The sequence below is a fragment of the Phaethon aethereus genome (assembly GCF_964289735.1).
Source record: "Phaethon aethereus genome assembly, chromosome: 5".
NCBI lineage: Eukaryota > Metazoa > Chordata > Aves > Phaethontiformes > Phaethontidae > Phaethon > Phaethon aethereus.
Genome location: NC_138579.1, coordinates 21,439,694 through 21,465,114, shown reverse-complemented (window position 1 = coordinate 21,465,114; position 25,421 = coordinate 21,439,694).

Below are 25,421 nucleotides of genomic sequence, written 5' to 3'. Positions count from 1 at the left end.
CACCCCAGCTAATGGCCAAGGGACAAGGATAAAGCTCTCTTACTGCCCATCAGCAAAAGAATTGGTAATTGCATTCTCATCGCCAGGAATCCTGCCCTCAGATGCAATTACTTAATACATTTGTGTTAATAACAATACAGTGACTCATGACCAGGTTTGGTCCAGCTGTATCTTTAACATGATGAAGTGCAGGCCAGAAAGAATATATAAAAATTGCACAACCCAGGTTCAGTCTGCAAAGATGAGAATTATAAAAAGATTCTTCCTCTCTCCCCCAAAAAGTTTTTGCTTGCAATAGAGAAAATCTAAACTGAAAGACGATAAATCTGCAACAAAATCAATATAACCTTATAGCGTGAATGACAATGAGACACTTTTCAAAGCAAACTGGTGCTTTAAAAGCCATGCTGTTCTCTCAGACTAAAGATTTTCACAATGGAAATGGTGGCTAAGAAGCGGCAGGTTTACAGAGTAGGCAGCAACCATTCATTACGTCGAAGCAAAATTTAACCCAAAATTACTTTCTCTGATAGCTATATAGTCCATTTGAAACAAGTTTTTTGGGCTTAATGTCAAGGGAACACTTGTCCATGGAACAGAACTAGCAATCTTACCTTAAGCAAATACTTCCCTTACTACCTGTTTAAACAGTTTCTTGAACGCAAACGTCATTATTGTAATACAAATATTAACAGCAGGATATTCCATTTGATTAAAAATTGGTTTATAGCAGCAGAAAACTATCACTCGTGACTCATGTTAGACTGAAAGGAAATATGAGATTCACAATATGAGATTATACTTTGTTTTGAGCCACATTCAAATAAAATGAGAAAAATATTCTATATATTTAAGTGGAGTAATTCTTGCAAAACTCGTAAGGAAATTTTACTAAATTGCTCGGGGGCATAAGATTCCATTATATTTTTGCTTTTTTAACTTTTTTTTCTCCTAGGGATAAAAACATCCCAAATATCTATTATAACAGGTGGCTCTTTATAGCAAAAATGTTAAAACAGAAGTAGCACAGCTGTGAAGGGGGATATCAAAATCAAGAATATTAAGATGAAACATCATTTGTTATTATAAAGAGATGTTTATTTTGTGATAATGGATGCAATTAATAGCAACATATGTTAGAGTGTTCACAGAATCAGTAATTAATTTAGCATTAATTTCAATGGCTTTTTAAATGCATTTGCTGCACTACACACATTCAGAACTGCCATGAAACACAAAGCAACTTGGTTAATAAATCAACAGCCTCAATCATATTTTTCTATAACATGAATGTTACAGGTACTTCAGCGAAGGCCTGATTTTAGTAGTAATAACAGAAGTGAGTGCTTTGTGCTTCTAATTGAATAGTTTAGGCATTTAAAACGTTGATCATAGGGAGTGAGTGGTAATTATTTAAGTTAAGAACAGCTGTGAACTGACATCATTAATGTCCATCTACCTTAATTTATGCTTGTAGCAATATGGCTGTTTTCAGCAAAATTTAAATGAAAGAAAACTAGATTTAAATATTAAAATAAAGATAATTGCATGAAAAATTATACTGTACTGAGCTATAAATGATGTGTCCCCACTGGATTACGTGGAGCCTTTATAGTTTACCTCCACAGCTCTCAGGTAGTAGAGTGAGACTAATTAAACCTGTAGCTATCTAACAATAATTAAGACTTTGTCCTCCTATAACGCATCTATTAAATGGTCTCAGTGGTCTTTCTAAACATTAATGAATGAGTTGGAACACACTGTGATGTACAGCAGGTTGGTAAGGACTTGTTCCCATCATAAGGATGAGAAAGCTCAGGCACAAATGCAGTGCAGGAACGTCTGAAAATTAGTATCTTAGTGAGTGGCTACAAGTGGCTACAAAACACCACAACTTCCAGTGACTTGACATTTATTGGATGTGCAAAATACATATAACCCAAATCGACTTGATATTCCGTGGAAGTCGAAATCAGATCCCACTGTAAACAAAGGTATTTCTCAGGAGGGGTATTTTCACTTAATCTGGACTAATGTCAGTGAACTATGTAGTGCTTTGTATCTTTTTTTTTTTTTTTTTGAGCAAAAGACTCCTGTCAACCTTCACCACTCCTCTGGCCTGTCATGTACCCTCAACGGCAAAGCCTGCATGGAAAACTAGTGAAAATAATGTTTACTGAACAACAGTCAAGCTGCAGACTACACAGTGTGGCCTTAACTATCAGCAACAGACCAAACAAGAGTTGACAAATCCCGCTTATAGGGTAAGTTCATCTGTGTGTGGTGAGGATTTTTCCACTATAGCCAGTTACCCCAGGTAACCATCCCCTTCCTCCTGCCAATTCACAAGTCTCCCTCTTCCTCCACCTTGCCAAATGGGGTTGTCTGCTAGGGGAAGTCATGCCTGCAAGCAGAAGCCAAAAGTAGCTGGAACACATCCTAAAGTATCAGAAGAAGTGCCCTTTCTTGAATACGACCCAAAAATTACTAAATAAGGCAGGCTGCCTACAAGGCACCTGTGTGTTTGAGAACTGTTTGGCAGACAGAGCAGGTTAGTCTACAACCACAGTGGAGTCCATGCTCTCCAGGAGGTGCAGCTAGAACCAGCAATTTCATTTTGAGAAGCCCACTCATGGAATCAACATTGGTTTTTCATCAAATCCAGATTAATAGTTAATTTATCCAAAATAGTTTTTCACAGGAATTCCTTCCATTTTGCCCAGGTTTTATATAACCAGATCTGGCAAACAGTTATTAATTCAAAAACAGAACCAGCAATGAAACTCATGTGTCTTCATTGTCAGGCCTATATCCAGGTTCACAGATCATACTTTTTTCTTCTCTAAGCAGGTCTACGTTCTGCAGATTTTAATTAGTTTCTGGAACTCTCTCAACAGCAAGTGCCCATTCATACTTGGCACCTTGACAAGGGTTACACCCTCCACATACAGTGCATAAGCACAACCAACTGCAGTGAAATCCTGTTTGCCAGCAGATATCCTGAGCTCATTTTCTCCGTGGTGCAATCAGGCTAGTATTTAAGCAGAGAACGTTTAATGTCTCCTACAGCAGGGGACCATAGCACATCCTTAAGCTGGCAGTACAGGTTCAGCCCAAATCTTCAGAGATTCCACATGAAGGCAACAAGCCATGGAGTTTTGACCATTGTGAGAAGTAGATAGAGTAAAAAAAGAGAAGCTTGAGTTGCTCAGTGGCGAGTCTGATAGGGTTGAGGTACCTCATGAATTCCAAAGTATTTCACTCTAAGAAGCAGCATCTCTTGCCTAAGACTGCAGCTGGAGAACTATTTCCTGATGAAGAACTGCAATAACTCACACTAATGCTTTCTTACTCCCAGAGAGGTAACAGATACAGAGAATGATGCCTTTTTTCCCACAAAGATATTTTTATCATGTAAAAGTTATATTCTTAAATTTGTTGAAGGTGATGAGGGCTTCTGATTCAGAAGATTCAATGACTCAGGAATTTAAACTGGGAGAAGTTAATAAGTTCTTTTCATATCTGAAACAAACGACATTTCTACTCTGGATTCTTTTTCTTTTTTGGTGAGGAGGAGAGCAGTAGTTTATTAAATTTCATGTTATTTTGCATGAATTGAAGTAATAGAAAACTCCAGCTATATAGCTACATAACCACTACCAGGAGCTTCTAGTTCAGAAATAATTCAGGCAGCAAGCAGACATGGTATGAATAGCAGCCTGACAGCTCTTTTTTGCCTTCATGGCAATTCAGCATATTTGAGCTTTTAGACACATGGGCAGGATTATATATGCTTAAGATCCTGAGCCAAGAAATGCAACTTGACCTCTAAATTTAGCAATAAATCAGACTGGCTTTGTTAGCATAAAGATAAAGCAAGTTGTTCAATACAGTCGATTAAAAAAAGAATCACGCTAAAAATGTGAAAGAATTATTTTCAAATTGTATTCATTTCTGCAGGGTTCAGTCCTTTGTGTTTTTGACTGAGTACTTTTCCAGCTGTGTACAACATTGTACGATGTCCTACAGCATAAAATTCATGTTGCTAATTAGAATTCATGCAATGTTTGAATGAGAAATACATTAGCCATGAACATATCTGTATAAATATTTAACATTTCTATGTTCCTTGGAAACTAAATGCCAATGAAATCATAACTTTCCTTAAATTGCCCAAATTACAGCATTAAATAAAATATCCACTCTATGCTGGTTTATGGAAAAGTATGTTTATTACTTACTGTCATTACTGTGGCTCCATTTTGATATGAAGTTCACCTGAACAAATATAAATATTTCCGCAGAAATTTATGAAAGACTTGTCCTCACATTTTTTTACAGGAAGCAACTAGACATTTCAGGGATACCTTTGGAGGCCTGGTGACAGCAGTCTGTAAGCCATCTGTAAATCCCCTGGGGTAGACCAGGTCCGTGATAAAGGAGCAATCAACAAGATCTGGCACTTCCTTCAGATCCTCGTTTAGGAATTTGAAAGGGAGGGCCTGTGCTCCTGAGCCAAGCACATATGAAAACACAATCCTCCCTGTCTCTCTGCCATCACGCTTGCATTAGCACCTTGCGTTGCTATTTGTACTTTGCAGCAGATGACAGGAAAGAGACCATGCCACTGTGTAACACCCATGGCTGCAGCAGCCACAGATAGGTCTATACCGAGACAACTGAACAATGTGTCTTTATAAGGTAAAGTATGTGTGTGAGCACAAGTGTGGAAAAAGACGGAAAGATGAAAGAATCCTCCTCGGAATATTATCTGAAAATACCTCCTATATGACTTAATGTGGTCCTTTCCAAAAGCAATCTTGTATGAAAACATGCAAAAGAGCTGCTTGGCTAGCTCTGCAATCTGCCTAGAACAAGGGTACAGATATCTTTCTTTCAGACAGACCCTACAAGTTTCTTCATAGTTCAATGGAACTCACCCAGGGGTGAGATAAAACCCTGGTAAGGTAGTCCTCCATGCTCAAGAAGAAGCCTGTGGGACACTCTCTGTTTTCCACCTTACTTCTGCAGGTGTCAGCAAGCCCATTTCAAGTATGTTTTTTCCTGGGAGCTGGTTTTGAAAAGGGTTTTTCTTCTGAGGCACTGATGTAATTAACACATTGAACGATCATCTGCAAACCTCAAATGGATTCCAGGTCAAAGGGACGTAATCTCCAGAGCCTTCTGATGGCCAAGATCATATCTGGTCACAAGCAGTGTTACCGAGGGCTCGGTTCTGGGTCCGGTCTTATTCAATATCTTTATTGATGATCTGGATGAGGGGATCGAGTGCTCCCTCAGTAAGTTTGCAGATGACACCAAGTTGGGTGGGAGTGTTGATCTACTGGAGGGTAGGAGGGCTCTGCAGAGGGATCTGGACAGGCTGGATCGATGGGATGAGGTCAACTGTATGAGGTTTAATAAGGCCAAGTGCAGGGTCCTGCACTTCGGCCACAACAACACCATGCATCACTACAGGCTTGGGGAGGAGTGGCTGGAGAGCTGCCCAGCGGAAAGGGACCTGGGGGTGCTGGTTGACAGCTGGCTAAACATGAGTCAGCAGTGTGCCCAGGTGGCCAAGAAGGCCAACAGCATCCTGGCCTGTATCAGAAATGGTGTGGCAAGCAGGAGTAGGGAAGTGATTGTGCCCCTGTACTCAACACTGGTGAGGCCACACCTCAAATACTGTGTTCAGTGTTGGGCCCCTCACTACAAGAAGGACGTTGAGGTGCTGGAGCGTGTTCAAAGAAGGGCAACGAAGCTGGTGATGGGTCTGGAGCACAAGTCTTATGAGGAACAGCTGAGGGAACTGGGGTTGTTTAGTCTGGAGAAGAGGAGGCTGAGGGGAGACCTTATCGCTCTCTACAGCTACCTGAAAGGGGGTTGTGGCGATTAAGGTGTTGGTCTCTTCTCCCAAGTAACTAGTGATAGGATGAGAGGAAATGGCCTCAAGTTGCGCCAGGAGAGGTTTAGATTGGATATTAGGAAAAATTTCTTCACCAAGAGGGTGGTCAAGCTGCCCAGGGAGGTGGTGGAGTCACCATCTCTAGAAGTGTTCAAAAAATGTGTGGATGTGGCGTTTCAGGACATGGTTTAGGGGACGCAGTGGCGCTGGATTAATGGTTGGACTTGATGGTCTTGAAGGTCCTTTCCAACCTTAGTGATTCTGTGATTCTGTGATTTCAACTATACGAAGACATAAGTATGTTTGGAAGCCATCAAACCATGAAATGTAAGCAAGCACCTACCACTGTGTAACACAAAAGCCCTTGTGACTGTGAGTCACCTCAGAACCTTAGTCTCACCATTTTATGGATAACTCTGAACATCAGGCAGGGACATCACCAGTGAAAGACTATAGGAAGTGGCTAGATGGATGGGTAAATAGGAGTGGTCAACCTAGAGAGGTCTCATGGTGCAGGGAGTAAGAAAGTTGTGGGCTTGAGTCAGGGACAGTCTTTTTCAAAGGGAGAACTTGGTGTGGGAGCCCTCTCTTCTGTGTACTGAAGATAATAAAGATATACAGAAAGTGTGTGAAGGAAATTATTCAAAAGGGTTTCTTTCAGGATTTAAGCGTAACAATAAGCTGCAATAGGGTTTCAGCTTTTGGTGCATGTATCTCAGTATCTGCCACTAGACCATCCTAAAAAGAAGTGTTTAACAACCCAAACACCACAGGCTATGCAAATTCTACACAGTGATGTAGCTTCTACATGGCTCTCAATTTTACAGGTACTGTAAATTTTATTCAATATCTCTTCTAACATGTGAGATGAACCACGAATTGTACTCCCTTGGGAACAAAGCTTTTCTTCACATATAACAAGCTGTCGGTCATCCTTTCTTTAAATGGAAAACAGCCTTTTTGCTAGATAAAAATGACTCTGCAGAGAGAATTGTACACATTAAGAATTCAAACTAGTAGGTCTAGACATCAGTCCATGCAGACCTGATTGAAGGTCTAGGGTTATAAAACATGACCACATTGCCTTCCAGAGTCTCCTTTTGTATGAATATGGTTCAAAGGCTTCTTTCATAATTATAGTTTCCTTGACTCAAAGCAGTCTCTTGCTGAAAGCTATAAGGAGTTGAAAGTCTTTATAAAGTACCCTAAAAAAAAAAAAAGAGAGCGCTATCTCCTACTACTGTGAGCTATATATTGGAACTTAGATCCTTCAGGTATAAAGATAGCCTTTTGTTAATGGTTTTATAAACAAGTAATTGACATTCAACAATATGGGATTTTTTTTATTTTGTTGTGGGAAATAAAAAAAAATATTTTTTATTTATTTATTATAAAAAAATCCCATTTCAGTTTAACACATGGGATTGACTCCATCAAAATGTTTCTCATTCTTGGTCTTGAAATTCTTGATTCTGTTATGTTCTAATAACACAAAAAAAGAAGAAATGAGGGAGCATTTATCTCCAAATAGCCTAACAAGTAGGGAGAAAGCAGTCTACATAAGCCTGAAATCTTGCACCATTTAGATACTTGTATCACACTACATCAAAGAAAATTTGTAATTTTGTATCTACTCAAATTCTACCGGAAATTGCATCATTAACCCTTTTTCTAGGATAAGCATGAGTGCTTTTTGCTTTCTCTCATTAAATCCTTAGCTTTCTAAGAAAAAATATAATTATTCATTAGTGATTTTCCATTGTTAGCAATTTGCCAATTTTAACAGGAAGTAATTTTGCTGACAAATAAGTATTTTGGTTTATGTCTTTGCTTTTACACAGATGCTTACTTCCAGTTACAGCAGATACTTCATTCATTTTCTCACTCTTGATGAGTGTTTCAAGTGTGAGGACACTCACTGGTCAGTCAGTAAATGCAGCAACTCTCCTACAACATGTTAAAAAACACAGGCACATCAGCAGCTGTAGCATCTGTTCAGTTGCTATCACTGGTGAGAATCAAACTGAGCTTTTTGGTATTCACTCTTCCCAAAGTAAATGCCCTTTTCCAGCAATACTGATACCTAAGACTCTTCCTCAGTAAACAGCTAGTATTTTATCATGTATCCCTGTTCCTATTACAGTGTCACACACTATCACTTGCAGCAGTTCTACATAGAAAAGGAGATGTGATTTGTTACTTCCCAGACAAAGTCTCCGGGTTAAAATACACTAATGAAGTCTCCTCATAATCCTGAAAGATGGACAGCTAAACCAAAGACAGAAAGGTATTACTTTCCATGTCTCATGGCTGCCAAATCACCTCTAATACGCACAGATGCATTTTCTACCTGAACATCAGGAAACACTTTTACTGTGCAGGTGACCAAGCACTAATACAGGTTGCCTAGAGAGTTTGTGAAGTCTACTTCCTTGGGGATATTTAAATGCCATCTGGACATGGTCCTTGGCAACTGACTCTAGGAGTTCCTGCATAAGCCAAGAGTTGGACCAGATGACCTCCAGAGATGCCTTCCAACCTCAACCATTCTATGATCCTGTGTGATTCTGTGATTAGCAATCTTTTCCATTCATTCTTTCTAAACTGTTTTCATCAGATGAAAGTACTGTTCTCCATGTGGACTGCACAGCAGTCAAGAAAGGGTCTATATGAGTGTGGCTCAAGCAGAACCTCCCAGATTAGCCAAAACTTTTCTGTCGCTGAAGCAAGGGCACTGAATTGAACGATGAAGATGCTTATGCAGACTACTGGTCATATTTATTCTACAGTCAAGCCTCTTAAAGCCTGTATTGGACTTAACTCTCCAGGAGCCTTTATAGGTAGTTAATCTAAAGTCAACAGAAACCACCATTTGACCTCAGGAAGCTTTGAAGCAGCTTTCTGATTGACTTGGCTCAGAGAGCCTTCAGAAAATTTGGGCATGAATTAGACATTGCTTTGAAAATCCTGCAAACATGAAAATGAGTGAGGCAACTCAAAAGGCTTTTGAAAAAACCTCATCACCTACATATAGTATAGTATTGCCAACATACACCAGTTTGGTTATGGTGAGGGTACAAGAACAGGTGAGAGGTGAAGGAAAAGTGTGTTTCTCATAAACCTTCCTCTTTAATAGAGGCTAATCCTACTCTTTTTCAAAGGGAGTATTTTCTTGTCTTTTTTTTCTTTTCCCCAAATACCCACACTAACCCTCTTCTGTTATGTCAGTTAGTCCATTATTGTGCACAAGCACTTGATTACTTTGACTTTCTGCTTTGACAGCTACTTATTAGGCATTTCAAAGTTTGCCATGAGTTGCTGCCACTGATGCCATGTTGTTGGTTTTTTCTTACCTTAAGCCTCTATGTTTCTCACTTTGGAAGCCATTGGTGCATATTATTTAAACTGAACAATTAATAGATAATAATATTCATAAATACATGAATTTTCCTCCCTTTCTTCCCTTCTCCAGGCTTGGCAACCAAAGCAAGGAGCAATGAGAATAACTCAGGTGAAGCAAAAAGCAATTTAATCTACTTTCTGATTTCCTAAAGAGCATCTTTATCTCTGCCTTCCTCCAACACATACTGTACACACTCCACTGCCCAAGGGCCCATTTCTTGGCCTGAAAACAGTGTCAAACAAAAACCACCATGACCAGTAAATCACCTTTTTGTTAAACAGCATAATTAACAAAGGGGAAGTAAAGGAAAACAAATATTCAAGGCAAGGTCTCTTGACGAATCTGTGGAAGCAACAGAGAATCTGAGTGAAAATTTCTAGTTTAAAGAGCTTATTTTAGAAAAAATATCAGAACCATTAACATGTTTTGCTCATTCTTCTGAATTTTGTCAAATAGCTCAATGGAGAAAAGTTAAGGCAACAGAATATTTTACTATGACGTTAAGTATTTTCCATATTTCAGTTTGAACTATACATTTAACATTTCTTTCAGCTTATTAATAAAAAAATAAATAAAAACCACAAGGAAATCTATACCACAAAAAAGTGCTGAAATCCAAATGACAGTTCTCACTGGGGAATGAGGATAATACTTCATTCAACACAAAGTAATACTTGCTGTGTCTTTTAAATTCATCTATAATGTTAACTTGCCCTTGGCTCTTCTTAACCAGAGTGCCGGTAAACAAAAAATTTCTCATGATTAAACATGAAGTAACTTTGGAAAAAAACATGTGCAATGAGATGGTTATGTAATGAAGAGTAATTAGTTGTTAGGCATACTCTTTCGCTTTTCTCTATCATCAACTGGCTGAGAGGTATCTCTGAAGCAAGTATATTATATTTAAAGTTGTGTATTTTTTCCTTGAAGTTAAACTGAAATTCACAACAAGATTTCCTCTCTTCTTAGGTATAAGAGCGCAGCAGAGTGAAAACTCTGCACTTGCTGCATTTATCTTTAAGAAGAGATATTTGGCTTTAATTGAATACATTAAAACAAGAATAAATAGTCGTTTTGCAGATGTGAACAAAATATATTAATTTTCAAAGACAATTCTTGATATCTCTGAGCACCACCTATACTGAATCCTCAGATGAGGAGCTATACTGGTGCCACATTTATAAAAATTACACAAGGGGTCTTTCTGCAATACCCATGTTGCTGATTCAGGAGTTTTGTATTGTCTTCAGTAATGCTTAATGTTTTTACAACTTGTTCATTTGTTCTGACTACAGCTATTCACTCAGTTTATGCAGAATTACAGTACCTGTTTAAGCAGTCTAGACAGTCCTTTTTCTTCTTTGTCAGCCTGTTTCAACCATGCTTTCTAAACAGTTCAGAAACCTTGGGTAGACTTTAGCAGTTACTGCTGCTTATCATTCTTAAAGAAGAAGGAAAACCAGAGATCAGGATACAAAATCTTGCACAACACCCAATTCTGACAGTGATAGATCACTGATGGCAAAAGAAAGTGCCATCAGCATACTTTGTCATATTTAATGACGCAGTTCTGAAGCCAGAACTCATTTCACTGAGTTAGGTAAAAACCAACTTCATCAGTCTTGGAAAAATCCCATGTATTTTCTTCCTGGACACATCTTCTGGCACCCAAATACTTCTGTAATTCTGTTTGTCTGGTCAAAAAAAAAAACATTTTATAGGTTTTCGACTGGCTAAAGTCAAATAGCATATCAAGACCTTCCCCATAGTAACGTTATCTGGGATTTATTCTTCCAAAGATTTTTTTTTTAAGATGGGAAGCTTAGCTAGTTACTGACTAGTGCACAAAGAAAAAGTTCACTAAAACAGCTGAGTTTCCATGAAGATCATATTTTTTTTTTATTTTGTTTATGTTCAGAAAAAGCAAAGACTATTTTTGTCACAGTTCAATCTTCTTGCAATAAGTAAACTCAAATCTTTTAAAAATTCTTATATTTCACAAAAATGTTGTTTGTTTACTCATACGAAGTAGAGGAATTACTCAATACAAGCAAACTGGCTGTTTTATTTAAGAGTTACAAGAGATAAAGTATTGTCAAAGTATATGACAGCTGCATTAATAATTCATGCTTCTTTTTTGTTTCAAAATCACAGAGATGATCTCTGCAACGCTGTATGAATCATCCTTTTGTTTCTTACCATGAGTCTAGATAAGATATGCTAAATTCAAACACTCTATGGTGCAAGGTAGCAAATTGCAGACCAGCAGTTTTGTTGTTCAAAATCAAATACATTTTGACCTTTTTCTTTGCAACAAGCCTAATGAGGGAGAGAGTTTCTGCTCTCAGCTCTATCACCATGAAGTGATAGAGAATATTGGACTTTTAATAATAACAGCAATTTAAAGATGCCAGCTATGAAAGCACACAAGAGCTGGTGGGGGGTTTTGGGTTTTTTTAGCCAGCATAGTGCAATACTGACCTGGAAAACCTCTTTCAGTCCTGTATCTCTATAAGTTGACATCTCAGTATCTCCAGGCTGAGAGATGCTTGAAAATCAAGCTCCGTATTTTAAGCTTTACATTTTAACAACATACAATCCTCAGCAGAAAGTCCAGACTCTAAGATTTGCTTTAACCCTTGAGTGGCAGGCATAGTCCACTCAGATAGGTGTAGCAAATAATAGGATTGTTTCTCTAAGCTACAAATAATGCTGTACCATTACCTATTTCAGACATGATATTGTAGGTGAACGTAATAGAATTTCCACACAGGTGGCAAACAATTAATAATCTGTTACCCAGATGCATGCTTTGCAATGATTCTAATGTTTTTTTTCAATATTCATCCAAACTTCTCTTTGTGAAAATAATCAGAAATAATTTCAAGTTAATGCAGATATATCACAGCAATACAGTAATAAAATAGAGATATTGATCAAATTTCCAACCACATTATCAACAAAAAATGCATAAGATTATAGACCTAATCATAAGGCCTAACAAAACAGTTCTACTGAAATATCTCCCGGAAAAGAGTATCTTCCCAGTGAAACAGTAATAGTTTCCATTTTCAAGGAGTAATTCTAAATAGCTTTTAGAATTACTTGAGAAAAGACTCTATTTTGGGAAAATGGCTGTCTATTTATAGTAAATGCAAATTATCTACTCTGTCACATAATTTCTCACTCCATCTCACAGTAAAAATTCTTTATATTCATAACATATTCTTAGTGCAAAGCTGAAATCCTGCCTTAAAACCTGGTTTTAGTCCTTTAGAGAAAAGCACCATTTTCTTAGAGATTATTTTCTTTTCTCTCTCAGGAAAAATCATACTAAGACAAATTGGAACAAAATCATTAAGTACCTGCACATATCAAAAGGACTGTGTGCAATATTTGAGTAAAGATCAAGTTATTTTTCTCCAGATTTGTGTCACAGAAAAGACTGTGAACCTTCAGAAAAAGATTATTATCTCTTGGTTTCTTAATACTTTTGTTTTAGCAAGTATTAGTCTTTCCTTAATACTGTTTCCCTCAGGTTATGAAGCATGAAGATGAAGAATTATGAGATAACTCAATGTAGAGTTCTGTGGTTTGTTTTGGTTTGGGTTTTTTTTTATAGTGGGAACTGAATGCTTTGGTAGTTTTCTTGGTTAGCAGTACTTATTCTAATTACCACTTACTAAGTTTATTCTAAACTGGCAGAGCAAGGGATGGTTTTCTACCAGTTTGGGTTTGACATTCCCTTTAAAATCATTTCCTTTAGTAAGAAGGAATGGTTTTATATCTCTAAAACCAGACTATGCTACACTCTTTCCAGAACACATGCATACTATTACAAAGACCTAATGGGATTCGTATGCAAAGGAGAAAACTCCCTGGACAGTGTAAAAGTGAAGGACTGCCGATATCCACGAAAGCATGCAATTACTTTCAGAAAGGTACTGTTCATTTTTCAGGCAATATTTTTCAGGTACTGTTTGAACTGAAAGAGAACAAATACTATAATTCAGCAAGATTATTGTGCTTCATCTGGAAGTAAAGGTACAACTAGCTTTCTTATTTTAGACTTTCTACCTAGTGGTTGCTCTATCACAAAAATAAGTTATTTGTTCTTCTCCTTCAGTACTCATATTTATTCATTTGACCATCTCTTGTTGAGTTTATTACACCATTGAAAGACATTGCTACTCCAAACTGTTTACTGTTAAGGTCACTCCTTTTGTGGTTGGTTGACCCCAAGCAGTAACTAACCGTCAACTCAGCCACCTGCTCACTTCCCCCCTACAGTGGGATAGAGGAGACAATAGGAAGAGCAAAAGTGAGAAAAACTTGCAGATCCAAACAGTTTAATGAGCGAAGGAAAGAGAAAAAACCAACACAAGCGATGCAAAGGTAATCACTTGGTACCTCCCACAAATAGACTGATGCCCAGCCAATCTCTAAGCAACGGTGACTTTGTTAAAACTACTCCCACACCCCCGTTTTTATCGCTGAGCATGACAAGGAATATCCCTTTGGTCAATGTGGGTCAGCTGTCACTGCTCTGCCCCCTCACAACCTCTTGCCCACCTCCAGCCTACTTGCTGTGGGGAGCAGAGTGAGAAACACAGAAGGCCTTGATGCTGTGTAAGCACTGTTCAACAATAGCTAAAACATTGTTTTGTTATCAACACTGGTTTATTCATCAAATCTAAAACATAGCACCATATGGGCTCTCCTAAGAACATTAACTCTGTCCCAGCCAGCCCAAGTACCCCTTTGTAGCAAGGCAGAAAAAGGCAGATACAAAGCCCCATGTTAACTCTCTTTTAGAACTTAGAATTATTAATGGCGCAAAGTTAAGAATGAACACAAATTCTGGCTGGGTTATTTTTGCTTACTGGGGCTATCAGTATAAAGCTGTGAATCTGGATTACTTATCCTTGCCCATGACAAAGGAAGGAAAACATTGTTTCCAACTCTCCATTTCAGAACCACAATTATTCATCTGAATCTTGGACAATAACTAATATATTTGCACTGTACAATACTTGCCATTTTATTTCACTCACCACAGTAGAAGAGAATTGCATTTTATTGAATTTCCTTTCTCAAAACAGAATTCTTCTTTACAATGGATTTTTGCCTGCCTTATTTTCCCTGTTTTTAAGTGGCTTCACCATACAGCTTCCATAAATTTCCTTCAGAAAAGGAAATGTTTTAGAGATATTTGAGTCACAAAAAAATTTTATTAAGATTAATTTAATGTTGAAAGATAATTTCACAATTCTTTGACTACTTTTGTAGTTCTAATGTTCTTCTCACTAATTACTCATAGTCAACCAGTTCCACGTATCATTGGCAGTTATTCTACCTAATTCTCTTTGTTCTACTCAAACAAAACAGAAGATGGACTGTCTTTTCATTAATTCAGAGAGCTGATCAAGAGGTTTACAGAAATGCAGTATTGCTGCTCTCCAGAGACTAGGTCTCCTTCCACTTTCACAGGGTTTCCAGCAGTATTATACACCGTTTCAGTGCATGTAAAACCTATTTTAATCTGACTCCTCCTTTCTTTCCACAAATTTGGATAAAAGGGAGAGATTAGAAGATTGTTATGCGTTTTATGAACTTGGCTACAGATATACAGAATTTAAAGCCAGCCTTCTCCAGCATGAAACTTGTAGCACTTTAAGTCATTCTTGCCTAGTCTAAGCTCCTTTGCATAAAATGCTCTGGGGAATAACAATCTCCAACCTTATTTGCTCTCTATCGCGAAATGCCAGATGCCACTCGAGGATGCTACACTTAGCTTCTGCTATAAAGGTTTGTTTTGTGGAGATGCTATTTCAAATGAGCCATGACGTATTACATTCTCAAGGAGCAAAGGAACTTTGCCTAGTTCTTTCTGTGACACAACAGCTGAAGTCACAGAAGAAAAAGCAGAAGAGTCTTTAATGGATTCAAAGCTGTGTTTATAACTTGGAAAACAACTGTCACTTTGTGTTTTTGGATGTCATCCAGGAATTGAAAGCTGAATGTTAAGAGCACTGAAGAGTAAAATGGAGTCACAGGCCTTGGCAAGATGGGCTCCAACAATGGCAAAAGCAAATTGTGATCAATTGATTCAACCCAAAGTGTGAAAGGCAAAGTTGTTCAACTGGCTATTAGAAATTCAGATGTTACTCTAATCAAAATAGTATCTTTTTCTTCAGTATTTTTAAGAAGACTATAGTGTGCTACTAAAAAATACGCATAAGTTTTAAAATTTAGATTCTTGAACTGGGTATTTCCTTTATTTCTAAAATTAACTTGTAGTAGTTGGTACTAAGGAAAATGTTTTACAGTTTCCATCCGGTTAGGAAACACAAATGTAAATGTAAAACAAATATTCTAGCAATTACCTGGGGTGAACAGGTATATACCAGGAAAATTAATTCTCTCAGCAACATTATCCATCACTGAGAATGAAGGTGATAAAGCAAAACCAAGATATGCTTAGGAAGCTTAATTTTAACAAAAGGACTCACAAATCACTTCACAAATTTTCTATTATATTTTCTCTTGAAATTAAGACACATGTATATATGTCAAATTTTTATCCTTGTAATATCTGAAAAAATTTTAAAGCAGTGAAATTATAGACACATATACTGCTGATTTTTTTCAGTTACTTCCTATTTTATAGGTAAAGAACAGACCTGGGAAGGTAAAAAACAGATTTCAGTCAAGAATTTAAAATCAGCTTTCACTGGAGCTGTGGCAATATATACCTCCACCTGAAATGACCTTCATGGTTTTGAATGAGGAATTTCGTTATTACAAGGTGACATCTTTGATATTCTATTAACATTAAAAGTCTGAAGTTCCTCAAAGTAAACATTGCAAGTCATTTATCAACACTAACAATGTGGGAGTGTTTACGTTTTCAGTTCTGCGTTGCAAAAGTACCTTGGACACTCCAGGGAGACTATTCACATGCAAACACCCATGTTAGGAGCTTACTTCATCTTCTGTAGCCAATGAAGTGAGACAGGCTTCTTTAGAGAGTAAGTAACTTAAAGAAGTTCCATTTAGGGTCTCTGAGTCATCCTGATATTAAGGATCATTTTCCCGTCGTTGAAAATCATTTATGACATGATATAACCTCATGTTATATCTACATTTCAAGTTTGTTTTGAGCTAGCTTACAGCGGTCTTGTTGAAAAGGCACGCAGTATGCAGATGAAATACTGAGATCCCAGGGAAAATGAAAAAAAAAGAAGGTGTTTTTTCAACTAAATGAATAATCTGAATTTCAGAAGCCTACCTGGGACTTACAATTTTGCCTTATGGTACTTAATATCAGTTTGATTGTACAATCCTACTTGTTAGCAGATTCATTTTAGAAAGCTTTTTACTATTTAGGATCATAATAAATGTTTTAAGTACCAACATGCCAGAGGCTGATGCTGAACCATAGAAGCTAACACTGTTGGAAACAATGATTCAGTGATTAGGTCATCTCCTGGGACCAAAAGCCCCAAAGGTCTGGTTCCTGCTCACCTGATGACCTTTGTTCCCCTATCTTCTTTGGTTGCAATTAGTAAGTTATTAGCTACAATACTTCTTAATAAGAAGAGTATTGCAAAAGGTAAGTTTTGAAAATGTTACATTTCTAAATATTGCATGTGACTGCAGGTTATTTCCCTGGATGGTCATCATGACAGAAAAATTTTACAGTTCTACAGATAGGTTCCTCCTCCAATTTTTCCTACCAAATTGGACAAAACTGACAACTTGGAGAAAACAACATCTGTGACTTTGGAGGCTGAGGAAAGTATTGGCTGGTGGAATTATTTTGGTGTGTGAGATTTATTTTTCTTTGAGAAATGAAATTAGTTTTGTTTGTCTTCATCAGTGTAACTAAGAACAGTACAAGCATTAAATAACAAATTCAAGTACCATAGCCATATTCCCAACTTGTCAAGGCCTAAATGTGGGATGACAAAGGTTTTTGGCACAGATCCAAATAGAAGGAGGAAAAATTTTTCTCCTAGGCAACTAAAATGAATACAAGAGGATTTTACTGAGGATAAATAAACTCTTCCCGTAATCTCAGCCTCATGATTTCTTACCGTAAAAGTCAGTCAGTCAATCACAAGTACTGACAATTTGCAAGGGAGCTATATAACTTCAGGGGTAAAAGGTGATACCTATTCTTCAAAATAGGAACCACCCAGCTTGTAAGGCATTTGAAGTTTAGAAAAATTTCCCAAATACATTTACATTTACCCAAATATTTTTGTTTTTTAAAGAAAGGACTTCGAAATCTACTGACTGTACAGAGAATGATAGTGTCTCACACTGCATGCACACACTGTGGACCCTACCAATGAGACTATGCCTTTGTCTTTTGAAAATTTTCACTAGAATTGATGAAGACAAATAACAAAACTGGAATATAAAACTCCTCCAGTATCAGAGGAAGTTAGTTCTTTTCCTCTGCAAAAGGCAGAACACCAGCTAGGTTTAAAACAATACAGACTGAGGCAAATTCTTGCCTGTGATATAGGTAACCAGTACTTTAGTCCTTCAAGGCCTCTTGGCCTTGCAGAATGGCCTTAGGAACTAATTCCCAATGTCCCCACCCCCAAAAAAATTATTATCCCAGAAATTGAACAGGAAGCTTTTTGATGCTACTGGTTTTCTCTTGAGGCTAGAAAGACAGGTACACTTCATCATCTCTCTCTTCCACCACACACCTTGCTCAGTGACTGATTCAGACCGAGTTTGACACTGCATACCAGACTTACTTTTTGTCCTTATACTGCTGATAGATTGAGGTAACCAAATCAAGTCATTGTTAGTGTGAAGCAGTTTTCTTTCCAATGGAGCTTGTCAGGGACATTTCTGACTTCTAAGGTAGTAATTATCCCCAAGAAACCCAAGAGCTCTAATCTGTTTCACAAATGGTTTTTAAGTAGTCCATAGGTACTGTGAAAATCTCTCCTCTGGCACTGAATTTTTTTAGGCACCTGAATCACTTTTAAACTATGGCAAATAGAGTTATTTTATAATTCAAATCTTGCACTTTATTAATCTTCTTCTGATATTAACATCGCAGGTACTGATCATTCTCTCTGTTAGGAAACCTGGTTGAAATATGTCAAAGGATAACATGTTATCACAACATTCTCCTTGTAGTAATTGGCTCCCAGTTATTCTTTTGTGAAGGCACAAAGTACAGAACTGTACTCTCTTCTAGTTTTGCATCCCCTGCCCCCAGAAACAAACCAGTAACATCCAGGCAGATTTCAAGGAAACAGCAGGATTTGAGTCTTACTACACTTTTATCATACTACATGTAATACAACACGGTCACTGCTGTATTACTTGTTCTGCACACATTTTATTTTAGCTGTAGCTTTAGTTCAGACCAGCAAATGCACTGTTTAAATCCACACAGTCCGAGAATCTTGCAAAATGACGAACAAAATGTTAAGTTCATTAAGCTCCTAAGTAAAATGGGTCTCAGATTGGCACACCTGCAAGAATTTCTGGCCCAGCAAATTGATAGACGGTTTTAAAGGTGAGTAGAGGGGCTTCTTTTTATTATCAAGATGTATAAGGACATATTTAATTGACATTATAATGCACGGCATTAGGCAGGGTTTCTGCAGCTTGACACACAACATAAAGAACACTTTTATCTCCATGGAAGGTAGATTAAGGAAGACTATTCTGTCCCCAATTAAGGTGCAGTTTTGATATCAGCCACAGACTCGCGCTCACTGGCATCATTCTGCTGTGCCCTCACATACTGCTTGCTCTCACTTCACCCACCATTTCTGCCAGGCTATTGCTCAGGGTAGCAAGACAGTCAGGAGATAAACTCCCCTCATCACTGTCCCTAACCTAATCCCCAGAAATATATATCTCTGAATAACACTTCTGAGAAAAGAAGCCTCACACTCTTTCTTAAGGGCTGTATTCCAGTTTTTTAAGTCAACTTTTCTTTGTACTTCATGTTTAGTTCTCTCCTTTATACCAGCTTCTCTGAAAAAGCTAATTATCTTGAGCAAAGGAGTCAGTCTGGCCTCTATTAGTGTTTCTTCTACTTCACAACAGTACACAACTGTTAAATGGAATCGGGACACTCATGAAAACATTCATAAACTACCTGCTCTTTGGCAACAAATATGAGCTCTGCTGGCAACAACCAGGCATTCCAATTAACTGCCCACATCTTAGAGATCACACTGATGGCGACCGATTTAATACACACCAATGTTGCTGTTCTCACAGCAAAGTACCAGAAGCTATGATTTTTGACAGTACACCATGACCTGGTTTTCAGTGAGACAGATTTCAAAGAAAACCTTGGGTCTGCGGGAAACACACTGTAGCTTACTACACAGTGCTCTTCTGCCAGAGGTTCTACTAAGCCAATGTTCTCTGATGATGTTTAAGAAAGCTACATTTTTTTTAAATGCTCTACTTTAAGAAGGAAGTTTGTTTTTATTAAACTCTCCAAACACACACAACATCACCTTCCCCCCCCTTTTCCTTTCTTTATTTTGATTCAACAAGGATGCACAATAAAAATGCTGATGTTAAAATAAAGATTTTTCATATGATTTTCCAGACCCAGAGTATATGAATAGTTTCAGTACATGCAGATACAAGTAGGAGCTTGTCAGTGCGCATCTGATCCAAACCAAGACTTCTCCTTTTGTTAGATTATAAATTGTTCTTTGGAAGACTTGTTTTGTTTTGCCTTTCTATCCTGCTAGAAACACTCATTGTCACTACTAATAGTGCTGCATGGAATGAAGTTGTTTTTCAAATGTAATTTTCAGTTATTTATTGACTTTTAGTTTCTATATAATCATTTGTATCTTTCCTGCAAGAAGGATTTTAAAAAAAGAGAGCTCTGCCCAATTCGTTTCCAGAAAACTGAGCATAATACTACAATTTGCATTGTAATTACTTATGAAAAAGAAATGTAATGCATTTAGTTACCAGAACTCATTTGTCAGATATAATTGAAATGACCTCAGGTGGCAGGTTAAAATAACACAGCCGAGCAGGCGAAAACCAAAATTTCTCATAAAACACAATATTCAGTAAATTCTAGTGCACAAGAAATCACAGATAAACCTTCTGACTTTTCTATTGCAAATAAGCAAGATACAAGGATACTAATTCTTTCCTACTCAGGAGCTAAGAATGACAGAAAGAAAAAAATGATAATTCTGAAATTATCTAGTTAAAATAGGTCAATTCTGAATATTCTGAAAATAATTTCAGAGTATATTATCCATCTCGTAACTTTGCTGGAATTACACAGGCGATGAATCTGATCCAACTTCTTTAGAAAATACTATGAAAAATGTTGTATATATATAGGACTGCTAATATACAAAGTATTCTTAAAACAAAATATACATTCTCTTTCCTGAAAAATTTACAGTGGAACAGCATTATATGCCATCACTTATGCCACTAATGCATAGCTTTTAAATGAACAGATCTATTAAAATCACCAGCTCTACTTGCGTGAGAAGTATTTTTATGGATGAGGACGCAGTCTTAAGAGAATGAACATATGCTATAGTCTCTTTCTCATATGGCTGTATCTGAGGCTACCTGGAAAACTCAGAAAACAGAACTCCAACAAGTATAAAAATTTTTGCTACCACATTAAAGCAGCCTGTGCTTTAAAGTCATCTAAACAGTTTTCATTGTCAGCTCCTTGGAGCAGTCACAATGGTCTGGGACTGATTCTCTCCCAGTTCATTTGCAAATACAATTCTTATTTCATTGTTATTAATAAAATACTTCCCATGAAATTGGAAAACCTTTGTGCTCAGCACACTGTTACCTAAATATATGGGGGAAAATAACTCAATTTAAAAAGTTACCAAATATTCTGCATAGGCAATATCCATTATATTCCTGTTTATGACTAAAAAGCATGTCAGTCTAGCTAGTGAACTTACTGAATTGAGAGCAGCACCCCAAGTTAAAATAAGATTATGTGCACTAAATGTTCTGAAATCCTAATAAAGAGTTCAAGTCTTCTGGAAAAGCAAAAGCACAGATCAATGTAATGTCATTCCAGTAAGCTTCCACTGGCACTTCGGCCACATTCCACCGGCATGATCTTCAAATCAGCCACGGAGCAGTCAAAATGTTCCTTCTCACTCTTTCCTTTGTGAGCAAAATACTAGTTGTGACTGATGAGGGCCAATTATACTGGAAGTCAAAGTTAATTCCACTGATGACTGGAGTACCAGAAGTCGTATGTCTCCTCCAACTTCGCTAATGTTTCTCTGAGCAGACTGCAGTCCAAACGCTCCTTCGTGGAACTCAGCACCTGACACACTCAAGGTTGAAGTGGTTGTTCCCCCATAAGCCTGATTTGTACCAGACCCACTTGGGAAGTGCCATGCCAGTTGTATCTGAGTTTACCTGCCAGCCACGGATAAGATTTATGGGGGCAGGTTGGAGAGGGTATCAGTGCCATCTTTTGTCAAAACTTCTTTTCATTTGCGAAAGAAAGAATCCCATTACCTGTAAAAGGAGTGTATTCTAAGCTGAGAGTCAAAGGATTGCTAAAGACAAGCTTTTGAAATGCTGTTTTTGGGTTTCTAGGAAAAGACTTTTTGTGATACTGCTGAGCCAGTATAGTAAAGACTTTTGGAGCTATCACTGGAAATCATTGGTGTAGTTAGACCATTAAACAACTGTTAACATGTCTTAGAGATTTACAAAAAAGGGTTTGCTGGAACTTTATATGATGTACTCAGAAAGAATATGTTAGTTTGGAAACAAATGGGACACAAAGAATAAGAAATCTTGGTTAGATATCCATCTGAAACAAAACCTGTTTATGTGCAACCTCTTTATTACAGGTTGTTAACAATGTGCCAAAGAAAACGTACACATGAAAACAGTAATCCGTGCGGAACAGACTGAGGAGAGGGAGGAAAGAAGGTCTTGTGGGAAGGCAGGGATTTTTTAGCTTTCCTTGGAAAATGATTTGTTCAGAAGCTGCCTTCTTCCCAGCAGCCTTTCATAGCAGTCACAGCAGGTGTTTCATCTTAACAACTGTGCCAGTCTTTTTAGTTTCTTCCCTTACTGTACTCACTTAGTGCTTTGTCATCAGTTCAATGTCATTCATTACTGAGAATATTCTCTCAATCGGCACATTAGTGCTTGGGAAAAAAATGCCAATGCAAATCTGGAGAACATTCAGAGAATGTGAAAACTTAAAAGGGATTTCTATTATTTGATGAAAATCTCTCAGTGTGCCTCCTGTACAAATGTCTTCTACCCTCCTGCCAGTCAGTCTTACAACTTCATTTTACCCTTTAGTAGAGGATCTAAACTTTTATGTATCATTTATAACACTTTCCCTAGCAATTACAATAATTGAGATTTTTCTCACCTTCCCGTTATGGAATACATAGAAAAGTACCATTCTTCAGAACACCTTGCAAGGACTGTGGTCATGAATACAGTCATAGTTCATAAGCTGCTTCTCCTCTGTAGACTATGGCTCCATGCACTGAAATGAGATAATTTCCTGAATGTAACTGCCTTTTTAATTAGAGAGATTTATAACAGAATCCTGGCAGGGTTTTTTTCTCTTGCTGATGCATTGAAGTAAAAACATGCACTTCCTATGTGGATCTCCAATAGATGAGAGGTGTCTCATCACGAGGCAAAGCCTCAGTTTGTGTCTCAGAGCCATACTGGTTAGGCAGCTCAAGGTGACTCAAGGCAATCCAAGCTTAACAACTGACAGTGCTTAACTGTGAACTTTGTATGTCAGCAAACACATGAAAAATCTGTAATTTTGACAGATAAATTTGATCCAACCTGGTCTTGAACACTTTCAGAGAGGGAGCACCTGTTCCAGTGTCTCATCACCCTCACAGTAAAGAATTTCTTCATAATATCTAATCTGAGTCTACCCCCTTTCAGTTTAAAACTGAAAAAACATTGTCCCTCGTCCCTCCCCATCTTTCCTGTAGGCCCCTTTTAAGAAATGAAAGGCTGCAATAAGGTCTTCCTGGATCCTGCTCTTCTCGAGGTTAAACAACCCCAACTCTCTCAGCCTGTCCTTGTGGGAGGTGCTCCAGCCCCCTCATCACCTTCGTGGTTCTCCCCTGGACCCACTCAAGGACGTCCATGTCATATGCTGGGGGTCCCAGAGCTGGATGCATTACCAAGACCAAGAGACTCACCTCCCTCGACCTACTGGCCACGCTGCTTTGGATGCAGCCCAGGATTGGATTTGCTTTCTGAGCTGCTAGCGCACATTGCCAGCTTATATTCAGTTTTTCATCCACCAGTACTCCCAAGTCCTTCTTCACAGGGCTGCTCTCAATCCCCTCCATGTTTCTCTGCAATAATGTATCTCTGCAATAAACAGTGGATTAGTAGCAAATTCCACTTGCATACACAAAAGCCCACACAAATGACACAGATAAGTGATTAAATGTGCAGACATTAATTTATATTTCTGAAGAGTACAACAGAATAGCAGAGGTACAGGTTGTGTAAGAAAATGTGGAAAAAAATAATCAGAAGTTGCTCCCTATCACTTCTTTCTAGAACATTTACTTATCAAAGTGACAGCTGGCCAGTAGAACAATAGCCTATTTTGAATATGAAAGGCAGAAATCGAGGCACAATTATACAACAAAGCTGGTAAGGAATGACTGGGGAGATCATCCTCTTGGCAAGAAAAAGGTACCAGCTGAACTCTTAACGAAAACATATTGGTTTTCATTCATCCAAAACAAGAGTGGGGAGGAAAGTTCATGACATCAGTGCTCTCAGGAGTTTTCTATTCCACTCGGTCCCATCTCTCACATTCATCATCCCAGCCTGGCCCCCACAAAGCCGTTCTGCTCTCTGTTATTCTTGCTGAGAGAACATGATAGTACCGGTTTCATTAATGCCCTTTCCCAAATCCTGTTAACAATCAGTTAGTCACACTCCAAGTAGGAAATGGGTAGTGGGGCAAACACCTACTGGATTTAAATAAAATTTTTCTCTTTTCTTCTTGTCTACCAAGATAAGCCAGTTCTTCCCACAGTGAACAGCTCTCCCTTTCCACAAGAAGTTTGTGTGATTCAGTAAACAACACAGAATTTTTACTGACAGAATCTACAGTAATGGCAGATGAAGAATGTAAACAGTTACATTTGTGACTTGGTGGTGTGGCCAGAAGCTGACGTTGCCAGAATTTGTTGAGTTTGGGAGGAAGCTGATAGAGTGTCTTAAGTTATATAAAGAAACCTTACTACTGGCATTTATAACTTTTTTTTTTTATGTGTATGGCTGACAACAGAAGGAAAACTCTTTCTTCTGATCTTAATATATAGATAAAGCAAAGCACTCCCAATTGTGCCACTAGGCTGTTGGGGATAACAACACTTTCCCATGACTCTGTTTCCTCATTTGTAAAATAAAGATAATGAGAACCAATATCTTTTACAAACCTGGAAAGCTATGGCTAAAAAGTGATACGAAATAATGATTCATTATTTCTTTGCACCTTTCCTTATGAACTACAAACTTAATTCTGTTGACAATGTGTCCTGTGTACCTAAATTAAAAGCTATCGAACTACATGGGTGCTGTACAGGTCTAAATTTGGAGTTACTTATATCTACTTGCAACAAATACAGATTGAAATATAAAGCCCAGAGTCAAGAAAACATCACAATTTAGGTGTCCTCTGGATTACTGTGGTTGGCCTCTGTTTTTCAGCTTTCCAGGCTGGTCAGAAAATCAGTAGAAAAAGAAGAAATATTAGGGATATAGATTCTGCAGGTGCTTTAAACTGCAGGTAAGCAGTTCCCAGTCACTGAGATAGTCAGCATTATGCATTTTACATTTTAAAATAGCACTGCTTAGCATGTTAGATGCTAAAACAAGGAATCCTAATTCTTCCAAAATAAATTTAACCTAGATATTTCCAGTGTGCAGAAAAGTGACAACTGAAGACATAAAAACACAGAAAAGGCTGTACGGGTTTGGACCAAACATTCACCTCCTCCAGTATCTCATATCTAGCAGTTGTCAACAGCAGGTGCTTAAGGAAGAGAATAAAGACATTCTACCATGCAG